Source organism: Hevea brasiliensis, chromosome 11 (assembly GCF_030052815.1).
Source record: "Hevea brasiliensis isolate MT/VB/25A 57/8 chromosome 11, ASM3005281v1, whole genome shotgun sequence".
In the NCBI taxonomy this organism is placed as follows: domain Eukaryota; kingdom Viridiplantae; phylum Streptophyta; class Magnoliopsida; order Malpighiales; family Euphorbiaceae; genus Hevea; species Hevea brasiliensis.
Genome location: NC_079503.1, coordinates 4,568,201 through 4,585,004, shown reverse-complemented (window position 1 = coordinate 4,585,004; position 16,804 = coordinate 4,568,201).

Here is a 16,804-nt window from a genome sequence, read left to right as displayed (position 1 = left end):
ATTTTATTAAAATAAATTAAATAATTTTTAATGAATTGACAATGCTTATCTGATTATAACTATAAAATTATTATATTAAGAATTATAATATGTTTTTTAATATAAGTAGAATTAATATTACAATAATATTAAAATTTTAATTTATATTAATTATTTGTAATATTAAAAAATAAAATTATTAAGTATTTAGTGACAAATATTTCGTCATTAAAAATTGTTAATGACAATATAAAATATTATAAAATTGATATAACAAAATATTATAAAATTGATATAACAAAGGATTTAACGACAAATATCCATCGTCAAAAGAGTAGCAACAATAACAATAATATTTGAAGACACTAATTGCTAAAATTATTAACAATGAATATTTTTGTCGCTAAATATTATTAGCAACGAAGTTATATGAATTATCTCTTATATGTATAATTGGTTACAAATTATTTATCTGTCGCTATAAATACGTTTTTTATATTTTTATAAATAATATATATATATTAATAATATTTTTATTTTTCATTAATTAATTTTTTATTTTAGTTAATTATTTCTTATAAAATTTTATATTTTATTGAAGTTAGGTAAAAGTATGATAAAATATTATAAAGTTACATGAATTCTAAAATTAAGAATTTTAAATTTATATAAATAACAAAATATAATTATAATTAATTTTAAAAATAAAGGACAATTTTGGCAAAATAAATATTCCCCCTCTCTTCGTACATTTGTATATAATATAGATATAGATTATAGATTAATTATATTTTTTATTTTTTACTTATTAATTTCTTATTTTAATTATTTACTTCTAATAATATTTTATATTTAATTTAAGTTAAGTATAAGTAGGACTAAGAATTTAATTTAATATGATCTCTAAAATTAAGAATTTTAAATTTATATAAATATTGAAATTAATTTAAATAATAAAAAATAATTATAATTAATTTGAAGAATAAATAAAATTTTTGGTAAAGGTAATATTTTCACTTCTCACATTTATATATAATATAGCTTATGTAAAAACATAAGTAAACCTATTTTTTGGGACGATGATAATAATTCAAATCTTAAACTTTAATTAAAAAAAATTGTTTTATTTCTATATTTTTATTTGAATCCATTAAATTCCTCACCTTTAATATATGTTAGAACTGCACTATTTTAAAATTATGAAAATAAAATTTCCTTAAAATTTCTTAAATAAAGCAGGTGGAAACTATTTTTATTATGGTTAATTTTCTATGAGAGATGTTAAAATAAAGATAATTTCTTATGATTGTTTTTTTTTTTTCATTTATAACCAAATATTTTAATTAAAATTTGTTTTATGAATTTCAATATATATATTTTTTAAATATTACTATGAATTGATGTTAGAATAATTATTGTTATTAAAAATTTATATTGTAATATTATAAAAAAAACTTTATAATATATTTTGGGTATTTCTCAAAGTAATAATTCAAATTTTTTTTATTTCAGTTACTAAAACATTCTAAATTTTATTTTTCTATTCGTTCGATTAATAGTATATGGATTTTGACAAAATAGAATTGGAAATTTTTAAATATAATTTTGAATAATCATTTGTAGGTTTTACTTTTTAATCAGACTAAGTAATTTATTTAATAAATGTAACACCCTAAATTTTTAAATAATTATTTTATGCAGTCACTTGAGTATTGTCTGGTTTGGCGAGCCCAGGAGGAGCCGTATGGTGTTACTATGGTGGGCATAAGGCCCTGTGTGTTGCGTTTTTTTGAATTTTCATGCAGGAGGTTAGGTCTAGTTACAAGGGAAACTCTATCAAAATTTCGACAATACCTTAGGATTTATTCTTGATTTTATATATTAAATTAATTGGTTAATTCTATCAGTTAATTGATAAAGGTCAATGTATATGTATAGGTGAATGGTGCCGGCCAATCTTCTTCTATTCAGTCAGACTAGCTGCAGTCAGGTCATCCTCTTTATGAATAGATATTGATTTTAGTTATAATTTCAATATTATTATATTCAAAGCATGTTCATGCATCACTTATACATATATGTATATATTAAATATTAGGCACACTTTATATTGCATTTGTTCTTGATGATATTATTGTGATTGTTGTTTTATGGCGATCTGGAACTGTGTGTATGAGTGGGTGTGTACGTGGTGTGTATATGGATGAGTAGAACGGGTAGATGTGGCTCGAACTTGACTCGCTGGGACCCGATCATTTTTATGGATAAGTCGAGGTAGGCACGGCTTTGAGTTGATCTCGCTGGCCCCCGCATTTGGATATTAAGAGAAAGTTTGGCTTTGAGTTGATCTCGCTGGCAAAGGTTGAAACTAAGAGAGCTATATAAGGGATCAGCTCCCATATATATATGTGTGTGTGTGAGAATGGATGTGACACACGGGTGTGTGAGTACTCTAGATTGCTTTTCGTGTGATTATGATTTAACCTATTTGAATTGTGTGAATGTATTGCATTCATTCTTAAGGATACACTAGAATTAGATAGTTATAGAAATTATATATATAAAATCAATATTTTACTCTATGAGTCAAATGCTCATTCCTGTTCACCTATTTTTCCAGGATACAGGAGAGCTTATCCATGTGTTTAACCTGCTTCCTACCTCACAGGTGTACTAGCTGTTATTTTTGTATTTTGTATTGTTAAATTTAAATTCTAGACCTCCGCATGTGTGGAACCATTTTACTTAGCTTGAAATTGTAAGATTAATTATTTTGAAATTGTAAACTTATTAATCTATGTATATGGAATGAGTGGATGGATGATCATGGTAATTGAGGGAGTTGGACTCCCATTTGATCTTATATTGAGTTGTTGATGATTGTGAGGGAGAGCTGAGCTCCCCATATATATGTATATTGTGATCACAGGTCGGGTGAGCTAGAAACTCCCCGTTGGATTGTCCAGTTTATGCCAGGACTCTGTCCAGTTGATTTCTTGAAAATGGGATTGTATCTGGGCTTTAAGGTTAGGCTAATGAATAGTTAGGTTTACTACGAGCTTTGGGGGCCTTATGTTGGCCTAAGTCATAGTGCATGTCTGACCCATAATTTGGATCGTGACAATAATGGTATCAGAGCCGGACCCCCTCTAGTAGATGTGCAGTTGGAGAACAAACCAGGCAGAAGCTGGTGGGTTTGTAACATCCCGTGCGGCAAGAGGAAATAATCTACGACTCGAGGCAGAGCCTCGCTTGAGACCTTAACCAAATGGGGGGCCGGAATAAATCGAATCATACATTGAAATGGGGGAAACTAATCACTAGAGGCGCCTTTTGGTGGAATGGCCTAGAGAGTTGGAAGAACTCCATGGTTAAGCATGCTCGCTTGAGAGAAATCCTAGAATGGGTGACCTCATAGAAAGTTCTCTATTTCACCTATGGGACAAAACCATGAGGCTCAGGATGGTGTGGGCCAAAGCGGACAATTCCTCTAATAGTTAGAGCAAGGGCGTTACAGATGGTATTAAAACTTAGGCTCCAGATTCATGGGAAATAGTGTAATTAGGAGTGTAGGGTCTTGTTAGAAGGTCACATGTGGAGTATAGGATCCTATTTTGTCTTATTCTGTAACTCCTTGTTTCTAGCTTCTGTGTTATATCTCGGGTAATAAAAGAGAGCTTCAGTTAGTATCTTGATTTTCGTAGAGTACATAAAGATGTGAAATAGAGTTAGTAGATATGTTGAGGCATGCTATGGGAGTATGTACTCCACAAATTGTTGTGCTTTTGTCAATATGGGGCTAACGATGTGCCTATCTAATGCAAGGAACTAGTATTTAAATGTGAGTTATGACAGCATAGCTGCCCTAGATGGGAGTGAGAGTACCACTGCTAGCAGTTATTAGTGGATAGCCCAGTTAGAGTAAGTGTATAATATTAAGAGAGATAAGAGGTTCGGGAAATCTAGTATGTAGGATGTATCATAGTAACTATACAGTGTTCTCGATATTTGTGCTATAAGCTGCAGATTATAATATCAACATGAGATTATTGTATAGAGCTACGTGCTTTCCCGTGGTGCACCAGGGTGAGGGTATTTGCAAATTATCTCTGTTTTAGTATAGTTATGCTACAACAGAGTTCTATTTCAGCAGAAGAGCTTGGAACTCTTAGTTAGCAATTTAAAACCCTTGAGCTAGGACATCGAAGGTCACAGTTGGGTGGTGACTAGAGTCAATGACTCTGTTATCCTAACTTGAGTGTAGAATTATCGCATAAGTGGCAAGAAACTAGAGGTTTTTAGTATGATTGCAGTGTAATGATGACACCTACTTAGTGGAATCATCTGGTCTCCGATATGAGATCATTGGCAGTATTGGTGTTATGGGGGACATATTGCCCAAAGTTTAATAAAGATAGCACCTCCTTTGTGTGACAATGGAGCATAAGTATGGCTCTACTCCCTCAAAGAGACTGGAGGTTATGAATAATATTCGTAGCCTGCAAAGTGACATTCTAGGAAAGTTTACAATATAAACAGAGAGCAGATAGCCTTTTATAGTTATGGTAATGCGCTAGAGGTAATACCTCTCTTGTAGTCAGTTATGCTACAGAGTATGGTAATGTCTTCTCAGGAAAGACAAAAGAGTACCACTAATATAATGATTTGTGGAATGATGTCCTAAATGGGACTGTAGTGTAATGGAAAATAGTGGCTTAAGTACCCCCCCTTTGGGAGAGTACAATTTTCGTTGTAAGGATCATAAGAGATCAAATCATGATAGATGCAGAGCTTTAGAGTAGTAAGAGAAAATGGGGATCCTATAGATTCCCTCCCTGAGGTATTAGAGGGTAGTTTGTAGCAAAGTAGAGGAAAGGACAATGACTGCAAGTCAACGAGAATAAGTCATAGAATGTCGGTAGATAAAAGGAATTATAGAATTGAAAATTTGGATAGTTAGTTTCAGATATAACAGGAGAGAAATTTTAATGGCAGTGGAAATGCTAATCAGAGTGGTCGAAAGATCAATTCTGAGTAGTACAAAGGTGAAGATAACCTAGCAGAGACACTGAAAAGTACACTTATCTAGCACAGCTGTTAGGTTAAGAAGAAGAATGGAACTAGAAAATTAAGTAATCAAGGTTCTATTTTGGGTAAGATAAAAGAGATGAATTAAAGAACAAACTAAATAGCTAAGAATAGGACAAGATTATGAAGAGTATAGTCAAGATATAGAGGAGGTAAAATGCAGTTCTAGGAAAGGTAACAAGATAAACATAATAATAAGGATAGAGAACTTAGAAAAGGATGACATTAAGGAAGACGTTTATAACACCCTCATTGTAGCCAGTCCATATATTCTACTATTCCGGTGATCGATGTTGGTTCAGACAGCTAGAATATCTGGAATAATATTTAAACTAGAGTGAGGAGTCATAAATAACTAAATAATGGTAAGAAAAATCAAGGAAAAATTTTAGAGATAAAATACAACCAAGTTAAATGAGCTGGTGCCATAGCGATGTGCGACCTAACGGGAAATTGTTGTCTTCACAGCTAGAAACCCTAAACCCGAGGAAAATTTCGTGAAATAATTTTTGAGACTCCAGAGAAGAGTCATTGAGATTTCAATGGCATTAGAATGACAAGAAAATGCTCAGAAAATGAAGGGCATTTTGGTCATTTCTCCTTCAGAGACTATTTTTGACCAACTTGTCCATTTATGTAAGTAAAATATATGACATAAAATATGAATAAATATTGCTAAAAATTTAATTGAAAATGAGTAGAAAAGAAAAGAAAAGAAAATGAGTTAAAATTGGAAATATGACATCATATTATGTCATTAAAAAGGGCCTCCACCAATCAAATTAAAACAATCCTTTATAAACCACTTAAAATGAGTTAATTGTGCAGAAATTAAGAAAGAAAATTCTATCATACCTTACCTCTCAACCAGCCGAAACTCATCCCAAACCCCAATCCTCCATTAAAGCTTTACTAAGCTTTAGACCCCACTCCATTTCACCTCAAAACCCCTCACTCTCTTCACTAAAATTCTTCTCTACACCTTAAACTATCACTAAGCAGTAATTTGAAGAGGAAATTGTGAAGATTTACAAGCTCAAGTTGGAGCTCCAAAGAGGTTAGTGTCAATTAATTTTTTAAACTTTGTGTATGCATCGTTGGGAGTATGAATCGAGCGTGAATTTGAGAGAAATTAAACATATTTTGCATGATTGATTTCCTTCAATTTTCGGTGGCCTTAGGGTACATTAGGGTTTCAATGATTTTTGAATTATAGTTGTAGATTGATGCAAATGAACATGAATTTGATGAATTGATCCATTGATTGTATGTTGTTTGAAGAATTGGAATTTTTGGAGTTAGGGTTTGGGGCAAAAATTTGGGTTTTGCTCATGTATTAGTGAATAGAAATTCTAATGGTCAATTAGTGACCATTTATCTATGTTTGATTAGGAATTGAAGTGATTTGTGTCATTGGAATTGAAGTTAGGTATGTTGCCTAGTGTGACCTGCAGGGCTGGGTGTGAGTCTAGTAGGTTTGGGAAGTTATAACTTGAGTTCAATAGGTTCAATTGGTACAAGGCCAATTGGACATGCAACTAGACACATAATGCCACAACTTTGATGAAGAAATCTTGCCTAGAAAATCACAATAGAATGACATTAAAATTGACCTAATTCGGATAGCACACATTCTACCCTGGGTAAAATGACCAAATGAACAGTATTTATTCATTTAGTCATAACTCAGTGTAGAAAAGCCCAATTAACCTGAAATTTACATCAATGGAAAGCTTAGACAATTTAGGACAACTTTCATGAAGAACACAACTCCAAATTCTGAACAGAACGTAATGAAATGCCAACCAAAATCAGGCCAAAGCTGCTAGAATGGGATTTTGGCCAGAAATTCTGGGTAGATACCAATCCGGCTAGCCTTGCTAAAACTAGTATATCTTGAGCTAGAAAACTCCAAATGGAGTAATTCAAAAAGGGAATTAAAGAATACACATAAAGGAAACAACTTTGATTCAGAACATTTGACAAAATTCTCATTGTAGAATTGCCTAATGGAACAGTGAACTCTAGCACCCAAAACTGAAATTTTTGATTTATTCCTATTGGTTTTAAGTATTGATTAGCAACCAATACCAATACTTTTGTGAACCAAAATGTGGTAATTTTATGTGATTAGAACTCATGTAACTATTATGTATGAGAAAGTCAATATTTTGACTCGAATAGTAAAATGAATAGTAACCTTACATGTTAAACACAAATATTCAATTAAGAGCTTTATAATATGCCCTAGTAAACCTAGTAAGACTGGTTTGGATAGGTTGGCATGCTAATAGGGTTCTGTTAACAGTACTGCATATGGCTTCATGCCATTTTGTGTTTTGTGGCTTTTCGTGCCATTCTGTGATATAATAGCCTTTGGCTATTTTGATTGAGATTACTATACTTGGTTTCATGCCTAATAATTATTACAGCTTATTAGCTATTCTGTTGTACACCGAGAGATACATTGTGACCGATGGTGTGACGGCCCGAGGTACTTAGTACCCAGTGCTAGTTTACCCGTTTATCCAGTCCAGTCGACTAGTGTAGGTTACTTGGGCAATCAAAATAAATCTTGCCAAATTTTAATCAAATGATTAACATAAAAAGTATCAGATTACTGCAAATAATTGCCAGAAACTCGGTCTGCATAAAATGTCAGCATACACTCTGCATGTTTATTTCATTTTAGTTATTTTTGTTTTATTATTGGCACCACTAAGCAGTATTGCTTAGCGCGTTGCTTTTGCCACGCGTAGATACAGGAGATACGGAGTGTAAGCCCAGTAGACCCTAGACTGAGTGAGAGTTAGATCTGCCAGTGTTCTGTGTCATCTCTCATCTGCAATATATTTTGGTAGGGCACTAGGGTTCTCTTTTGTATTTTTATCTCTTTTGTATTTTTGTAAATTGTATTTTGTATTTAGATCTTTATGTTATCATGTAAATTATAATCACTTGTATCATTTTGTATTGTAAATTAATGAGATTAAGTATTACCTTCATAAACTTGAGTTCAAATTGAATTATATATGATATGGATTGAATGAATGAAAATTGTTAAGAAATGTTGAGATAATAGTGATTATTTGGAGTTGAGTATGATTGGAAAAATATTTGAAAGTGTTTTTCACAGGTTTCAAAGAACTGTTTTCTCTATTTTTAGCCGGCACTCTGCCGGATTTTCTAAAAAATCTTTGGAACCTCAAATAAATTTAAAATTTCAATAAATGATGTAACTGATATCAATTTCATAAGTTTCATTTAGTGATATATAAATAAATAAATTTTGGAATGATAAATATCAATGAGTTAAGATCTGGTATTCCGACACACTGTGTGAAATATCTTGCTCGGCTACAATGTCGACGGGTAAAGGTTATCATATTTAGGACATTTGTCACAATATAGGATCTAGAAGTGCAAAGTTCAAAGCTGGTCATAGTTGATACAGTGTTAGGAGCTAGAACATGAAGCTCAGAGTTGAAGGATCTGGAATAAATTTTGTTTGTTTTCTATCCCTATGGTAGAATAAGAGGCACTTGGACAAGGACCTTTTGAGTGTTAATGGTATGAGGGAAGCTTGGTGAGTTAGGTAACCAAAGTAGATAGTAATCTGAGGATGTGCAACGGTAACCCGAACAGTCTTAGCAAACAAAGAAGTGAAGTCAGTAGGTAGTAAGTTGAATAAAACTCAGCCTAATAGATTCGAATATGCCTGATGGGAGAAAGAAATGAGAGATAATGGCACAGAGGTTTAACGTTAAAATTCAGGATGGTGAGACCTAGAGTCTGTAATTGGAGTTAGACAAATATTTTTGGTGTGACCAATAGGATAATTATGTAAGAAAACATGAAAAATAATATGATAATATGTAGCAGAATGCTAGTGAAAGTCAAGATAGGACAAGATAGGTATAGATGTAATTATAAGATATTGAGAAGTACATGAATTAGAGGAGTGATTGTAGATAAGATTAGAGTAGATATGAAAAAATCTGTCAGTGCTTATCTTCCAGAATATAACCAAGTATAAAGAGCATTGGACAAATAATTATAAGTATAGAGGATAAATGGAGAGTAAAAAGGCAATTATAAATTCTAAGATGATATGTCAGGTAGGACAACAGTATAACAAAGGGTAGATACAATTGATATCTTGTAATAAAGCACAATAATTATAAAGAAATGATGGAATTGAAAAGGGAGTGTAACGCCCTCACTTTAGGTAGTCTGTACATTCCACTGTTTCGATGCCTAACGTCTGTTCGAACAGCCAGGATGATTGAAACTACACTCCAACTAGAGTAAGGAGGCATAAATTCACTGAATAAAGACTAAGTAAAATTAAGAAAAAATAAAAGAAGTGAATTGCAAGTGAGTTAAATGAGCTGGCGCCCCGATGATGGGTGACCTAATGGGAAGTTGCTATCTTCACAACTAGTAGCCCTAAACCCAAGAGGAATCCCGTGAAATAATTTATGGGATGCCAGAGAAGAGTTACGATGCCCTAGGTAGCATTAGAATGCCAAGAAAAGGTTAGGAGAATTTTTGAGATTAGTATAGACAGTTTTGACTCCTTAAGCTAAACGGAGGGCATTTTGGTCATTTCGTTTTCAGGGATAATTTTTGGCCAACTTATCTAGTTAAATAAATAATTATTATAACATAAAATATGAATAAATATTGCTAAAAATTTAATTAAAAATGAGTAGAAAAGAAAAGAAAAGAAAATGAATAAAATTGGAAATTTGACATCACTATGATATCATTAAAATGCCCTCCACCAATCACCATTCAATAACATTAAAATTCTTTAAAAAGGGAAAAATGAGTCAAATTAAGAAACCAATTTCTAGTTTCTTCTTCTTCATCCAGCCGTGACCCTCTCATCTCTCTCCCTCCATAAAAATTTTCTTTCATCTCTTCCAATTCCCATGAATTCTCACTATTAAACCCTAGACATCTTTAATTAAAACTTGTTTATACCTTTAGGGAAAGTGTTTGACAGCCTAGAAAAAGAAAGAAAGTGAAGTTTAAGCTTGGGAAAATTTTGCTAAAAAAGGTTAGTGCTACGTAATTCTTTCTTTCTTCTTAAACTATGTTAAGCATGCATAAGGAAGTAAAAATTGAAAGAAATTAAAAAGGATTGTTGAGAAATTTTGGGTTAGGGTTTGAATTAATTTTGGTACCTTGGTGTTATGGCTTGAGATTAATCTTGTTGAGACTGTTTATTGATCATTTGAAGTGTTACGAATAATAAATTGTAGTTGGGAGTAAGAAGGATGGAATATTGGGAGTGCTTCTCTTATGCAGGAAATTCGGACCTATGAGTCCTGCGTTTTGTTTGAGTTATAACTGAAGTTGTGTGACCCCAATTGGTGTAAGGCCAATTGAAGGTGAAACTAGACTCAAAATACCCCATTTTTTTATGAAGAAACCCTGCCTAAATTTTGTCAAAATCTTGGTCAATTTACTGTCCCAATCCGGGTATTCAAACACTGAACCCAGAAAAAATAACCATTTAGCCATAACTCCCTATAGGCAGGTCTAAATGACCTGAATTTTATACCATTGAAAATATTAGACATAGGACTACAACTTTCATTGAGAACACCAAGCCCATAAATGCTTCTAACCAAATGAAATTGTTGACTCAAGTTAGGATACCAAACTGACCAGAATCAATTCTGCCCAAAATTTCCTGAACATAGACTACCCGACCAATTTTGGCAAAATAGCAACTTGATCTATAAAAACCCAAATCCAATGAAACCAGTGGTAAAATTTCCACAAGACATAGATCTACAACATTGATGATTTGACCAAAACCCATAAACCAAGGAAACTAGGTCAATTTACTAGGTAAATTTAGTGTATGAATTCTAGAAATTTCCTAAGTGACCATTTGACCCTAGAACACTCATTTATTCATATCTACCACTAGAAAACTCCAATAGGGATGAGCCATACTGATATGGAACCCTTAGAAATAGGGCTCCAACTTTTTTTGGAACATGGTCTTCAAACTATGAACATAAGAACCCTAAAATAGAGGTCAAATTTACTGACCTGAACCTGGACCCTGAGGACACAGGGTACCTGAGTCTAGGCTAGTGATTTGGCCATAACTAATTCTAAAAACCTTGAAAAATTGTAATTAAAATTTCTAAGTGACTATAAGACATAGGGTAACAACTTCTATGAAGAACCTTAAGCCCAAAAATGACTGTAACAGGTCCAATTAATTAGACAAAGACAGTGAACCAGTTATGGTTATTTGACCATAACTTGAGTTCTAAAACTTCAAATGACATGATTCAAAAAGGAAAACAAAGATAACACATAGAGGAACAACTCCACTGAAGGATGTATGGCCAAACAGTGGCCACATCTTGACTAAATTGTTAGGTAAAATTGAGACATCAAATCTGGACCTTGAGAAAGGTTCATAGAAATTACTTGTTATATGATATGAAGTTAATCAAAATGAATTGTTAAACGTAAAGTGACATGAATATGCATGTGGGACATATGTTTCCCATCATAAGTAACATGAAAATGTTAATAAATACTTAATAATATTAATTTGCCCAAAGTGTACCTAGACTTACCTGGACTTACTTATATAGTCTGTCATAGGTTACTTGGACATAGATATGAGTAATAAATTAAATTTAAAGAAATACATGAGAAGGCCATTAATATAAATTTTATAAGACTGAATATGAGATACATGCACAGAAAAAAAATCCCTATTGACTTAAGTGCTTCCAAAGTTCCAGAAAAATATGTAAAAAACTTTAAATACATGAAAATTTTATATTTCTTTATAAGGTTATTTGTGAAATTAATTATTTTAATTATTTAGTTATTTTTATTTCAATTTATACACCACTAAGCAATATGCTTAGCGCGTTGGTTCTTCCACGCGTAGGTACAGAAGACCAGTACCAGCAACAGTGGCAATAGCAGCAGTAGTGCTTAGACCGGACTTGAACCAAATCTGCTACAGTGTGGGTTTTCACCTCATTAGATATTTTTGGTAGGGCTCATGTATAGTTAGATTTTATATTTTGGTTATTGTATGTAATAAATCAGATTGAGATATGTAACTAAATTTTGGATCATATATAAATTGTAAATTATTGTATATGTAAACTTTATACGAATGAAATGTAATTTATTTTCCTGAAATTGATATGAGCATGAGAAATGATATGATGAAAGAATAAATGAAATGGATATAAATTGACGTAAAGGATATGAATTGTTTTAACAGGTAACATGAGATCCACCATGCACTAATAGAACAGAGAGAACTCTGTTTGGGTCTTCATAAAAATGAAATGAGATAAAAAAAAATTTTCTACAAGTGAGATAATAAAATTAAATGGATATTAAATTAATATTGTAAATGATAAGACAATATAGGTTGCTCCGGCACCGAATGTGGCATACCTTACTTGGCTACACTGTAGATTGGTAAGGGGTGTTACAGGGAGACTAAGAGGTATAAGCTAAACATTGTTTATTAAATACTAGTGTATTATAAATTGTAAGAGAATATCTCTCCTTATTTTCAAATTAGCTCATGTTTTGATTCTAGAAAAATGGTGTTAAGAAGGGAGGCCATGTCAAGGTGACCAATCAATTGAGAATTTGATGGGCATTAGTACATACACAGCCTCCTGAGGCAAAAATGATGGTAAGTGCATATATAATGTCAAGAATGAAAGAGGATCAAGAGATATGGCTATATCAAGGAGAATGAATACGTGACATATCTAGTCTGGGATTGTGGTACAATGCACATTTTTCACTGCCATGTTAGAATAGGTGGGACCTATAGGTTTAAGGATACCTATCTAACCATGAAGGACAATTCCCTATAAAGAATTGTAAATGATGAAAATGTTTTGATAAACATGTTAGGAAGGAGATACAGGAAGAATCATCCATGCTGAATTGCTTAAGTTCCATAATATGAGTTGTAGGCTAGTGCTATAACATGATAATATATGTTGTATGTGCTAGTGGAAACTAATTGCTGAGTTAGAATTTTCAAAGTAATGGAATTAGCAAATCAAGCTAGAATTAAGAATCAATAAAAAGGTTAAAGTTAACATTGATGGGATGAATATCTTTAAAGGAAAAGGCATAAGGTGAGTAAAGACAAAAGGAATGGTATGAGAGGAACACTAAGAGACGTTTAGAATGAGTTATGGTAAATTGGCAGGTTGACGAAGTGGTGGAGCCTTAATTCAAGTGCCAATGTGTCAGGAAGTAAGTCAGATAGTAAGAAGTTTCAAGCAAAAGTCAAGAAACTCCTTTTTCAGGAAAGGAGTAGGATATGATAAGTGGTGTTGACTGGGTGGCTTAAGGATACTTAAACTTTTGTTAAGTAAAGAGAGAGACCCAATTCACTTTCTGATGTCAAAAGATTGTGTAAAGAATGTTTTACAATTGGATGGTATTTAGTGTGCTACAGCAGGGGCAGATACAAGTAAAGTGTTATCAATCATCTATGCAGATTTTGAGGGAGCATCAACTAATGCTAAGTTTTTAAAGTGTGAGTTATGGCTGGAGAGTATTTCATTCTTGGGACATGTGGCCTCCAGTGAAGGTATTTATAGGTGGATCTCAAGAAAATTAAAGCAGTAACTGATTAGCTTAGGTCTACTACAGTTACTGAGGTACGGAGTTTTCTAAGCATAATAGGCTACTATAGGCATTTTGTGTAGAATTTTTCCAGAATAGCAGCTCCTCTAACCCAGTTGACTCGAAAGAATGTCCCGTTTGTCTGGTTAGATGAGTGTGAGGAGAACTTTCAAAAGCTTAAGGAATGTTTAACTATAACTCCAATGTTGACCCTGTGGTGAGTGGAAAAGGGTATACTGTGTATTGTGATACTTCCAAAGTTGAATTGGGGTGTGTTTTAATGTAGCATGGTAAAGTAATGGCTGCCTTAAGGTAATTAAAGAGGCACGAATGAAACTACCCTACTCATGATCTGAAGATAACAACTATAGTTTTTGCATTAAAGATCTAGAGATACTATTTGTATGGTGAGGTATGCGAGATACACACCGACCATAAAATCATAAAGTACATTTTTCAACAAAGAGACTTAAATTTAAGGTAGAGGAGATAGATGGAACTTCTGAAAGATTATGACTGTACCATCCAGTACCACCCCGATAAGGTTAATGTAGTGGCAGATGCCTTGAGCAGGAAATCTTTTGGCAGCTTGACACATATATCAGTGGAAAGGAGACCGTTGATTTGAGAGTTGCATGAGTTAATGGATCAGGGTTTGATCTTGGCCATAACAGATTCAGGTGCACTTTTAGCACATTTTAGAGTAAGGCCGGATCTACAGGACAGGATTAGGATTTCTCAGCATAGAGACCCACAATTAATGCGAATTATAGAAAGATTACATCAGGGAAAAATTGTGAATTTGGATTTGATGTAGATGATGCCTTATACAAGGCTCTAGGATATGTGTGCCAGATGTGGACAACCTCAGGAATGAGATCATACAAGAGGCACACTACATACCCTACAGTGTTCAGTCAGGATCCACCATGATGTATCATGATGTAAAAGAAAGTTATTGGTGGAATGGCATGAAGAGAGACATATTAGATTTTGTGTCCAAGTGCTTGACTTGTCAGAAGGTAAAGTTTGAATATCAGAGGCCGTCAGAGAAGTTGCAGGAGATTCGCATTCCAGAGTGAAAGTGAGAAATGATTACTATAGACTTCGTGATTGGGTTGCCTTGTACCACACGAGGACATGATTCTATATGGATAATTGTGGATCGTCTAACTAAGTTGGCTCACTTCTTACCTGTGCGCACCACCTATTCCATTGCCCAATACACCAGGCTCTATATTAGTGAAATAGTCAGATTACATAGAGTTTCTACATCCATAATATCTAACAGGGAGCCCTAGTTCACTTCTCGATTTTGAAGGAAGCTATAGGAGGCACTTGGCACATTGTTAAACTTTAGTATAACCTTCCATCTTCAGACAGACAGACAGTCTGAAAGAACTATTTAGACATTGGAAGACATACTTTGCATGTATGTCCTAGATTTTAGAGGTTAGTGGAATGATCAGGTGCCATTAGTGGAGTTTGCGTATAATAATAGTTATCATTCCAGTATTGGAATGGCACCTTATGAGGCTGTAACACCCCTATGTTCGGTAGTGCGTTCTACTGTTCCGGTGACCAGTGTTGTCCGGACAGCTAGGATGTAACATCCAGGATAAAAAAAAAAAAAATAAAAAATAAAAATTGATTGATGGGAATTGGCGTGTGACAGTGGGTTTTCCCACTGTCACAGCAGCCATTTTTATAAAAAAAAAAAAAAAAAAAAAAAAAAATTTCAAAAGAAAAACGGGAGGAGGACCCCCCCCCCCCCCATTTCTCTTCTTTCCCTCTCCTTCCCTTTCTTCTTCTTCTTCTTCCTTTCTCCGGTGACCGGCCGGCGACGTCCCAAGCAGCTCCCCACCGGCCGGCGACCCTCCGGCGACGTCCAGGACCACAGCGGCAAGAGAGGAAGAGAGAGAGAAAACAGCGCCTGATGGGCGGCTTTCGGCGCTATTAAACCGTCCGACGTCCGATCAAGGCGATTCGGTGGCGTTGGAAAGCTTGTTCGAGCTTTCTTTTGACACAAATTTTGAAGCAAATGGAGGTCGGATGAGTGAGATATGGAGGAGAGAAGTTTGGGTTTTTCAAGCCTTTGCGTCCGATCGCCCACGATGCGACCGTTGGATCGCCGATCCGCGACCAGATCGGGACTTTGGAAGAGTTGCGGAGCATGGGGGTTTGATCAGATTTGGAAAATGTTGCCGGCGACGGCCGTACCGTCTTGGCGGTGGTGCGTGATGGCCCGATGAGCTATGGAGATGGTTCAACTTCCAGAGGCTTCCTCATAAATTTTTGGAATTTTTGAGACACAGATAAACTTTGGGTAAGACAATTTTTATTATTTCTTTGTCTGTGGAGCATAAATACAGTGTTTCTTAAACAGGAAAAATTGGAGAAAAATTCTAAGAAAAATATATGATGAAAGTAAAATTATTTGGAGATATTCTATGGTGTTAGTTGAATTTTTGGGTGATCGTAGAATATTTTTGAGAAATATGGATGGATTTTAGTTATATTTTTAACATGTGGGCATATAAGATTAATTGAAATTAAGATAATTAAATTTTATATAATTGGTTGAAGCTTGAGGATGGAGGTTTAAATATGTGAATATTTAATTGGGTTGAATTAAGAATATGTTAGCTGTTGGAAAATTATGGAATCGAGTAAAATTCTTGAATAAAATATTCATGGGTGATTAGAAAATTACAATTTATTTTGCAATAGCCTTATAATATTATTAAGGACTGCGGGATAAAATTTTAGAATTTTTAGAGCTTGTTTGAGTGGATTTTTAAAAAATGTCAATTATAGGGACTAAAACGTAATTTTTAAGATTTTGAGTATTGTCCGATTTGGAGGGCCCAGGAGGGGCCATGTGATATTGATGAGATGTGATTGTGGAAATTGAGAATTTAGAAGTGTTATTTGAGCCTTTTTGCAGGTTGGGTAGGCCCCAGGTATAGGGGAAACTGGATTTAGCATGAATTAGGTATCTATTGCCTCTTTAGAGTTTTATTCTAACTTATTACTTATAAATTTATAATTTAATTATTATGTGATAGAGATCACT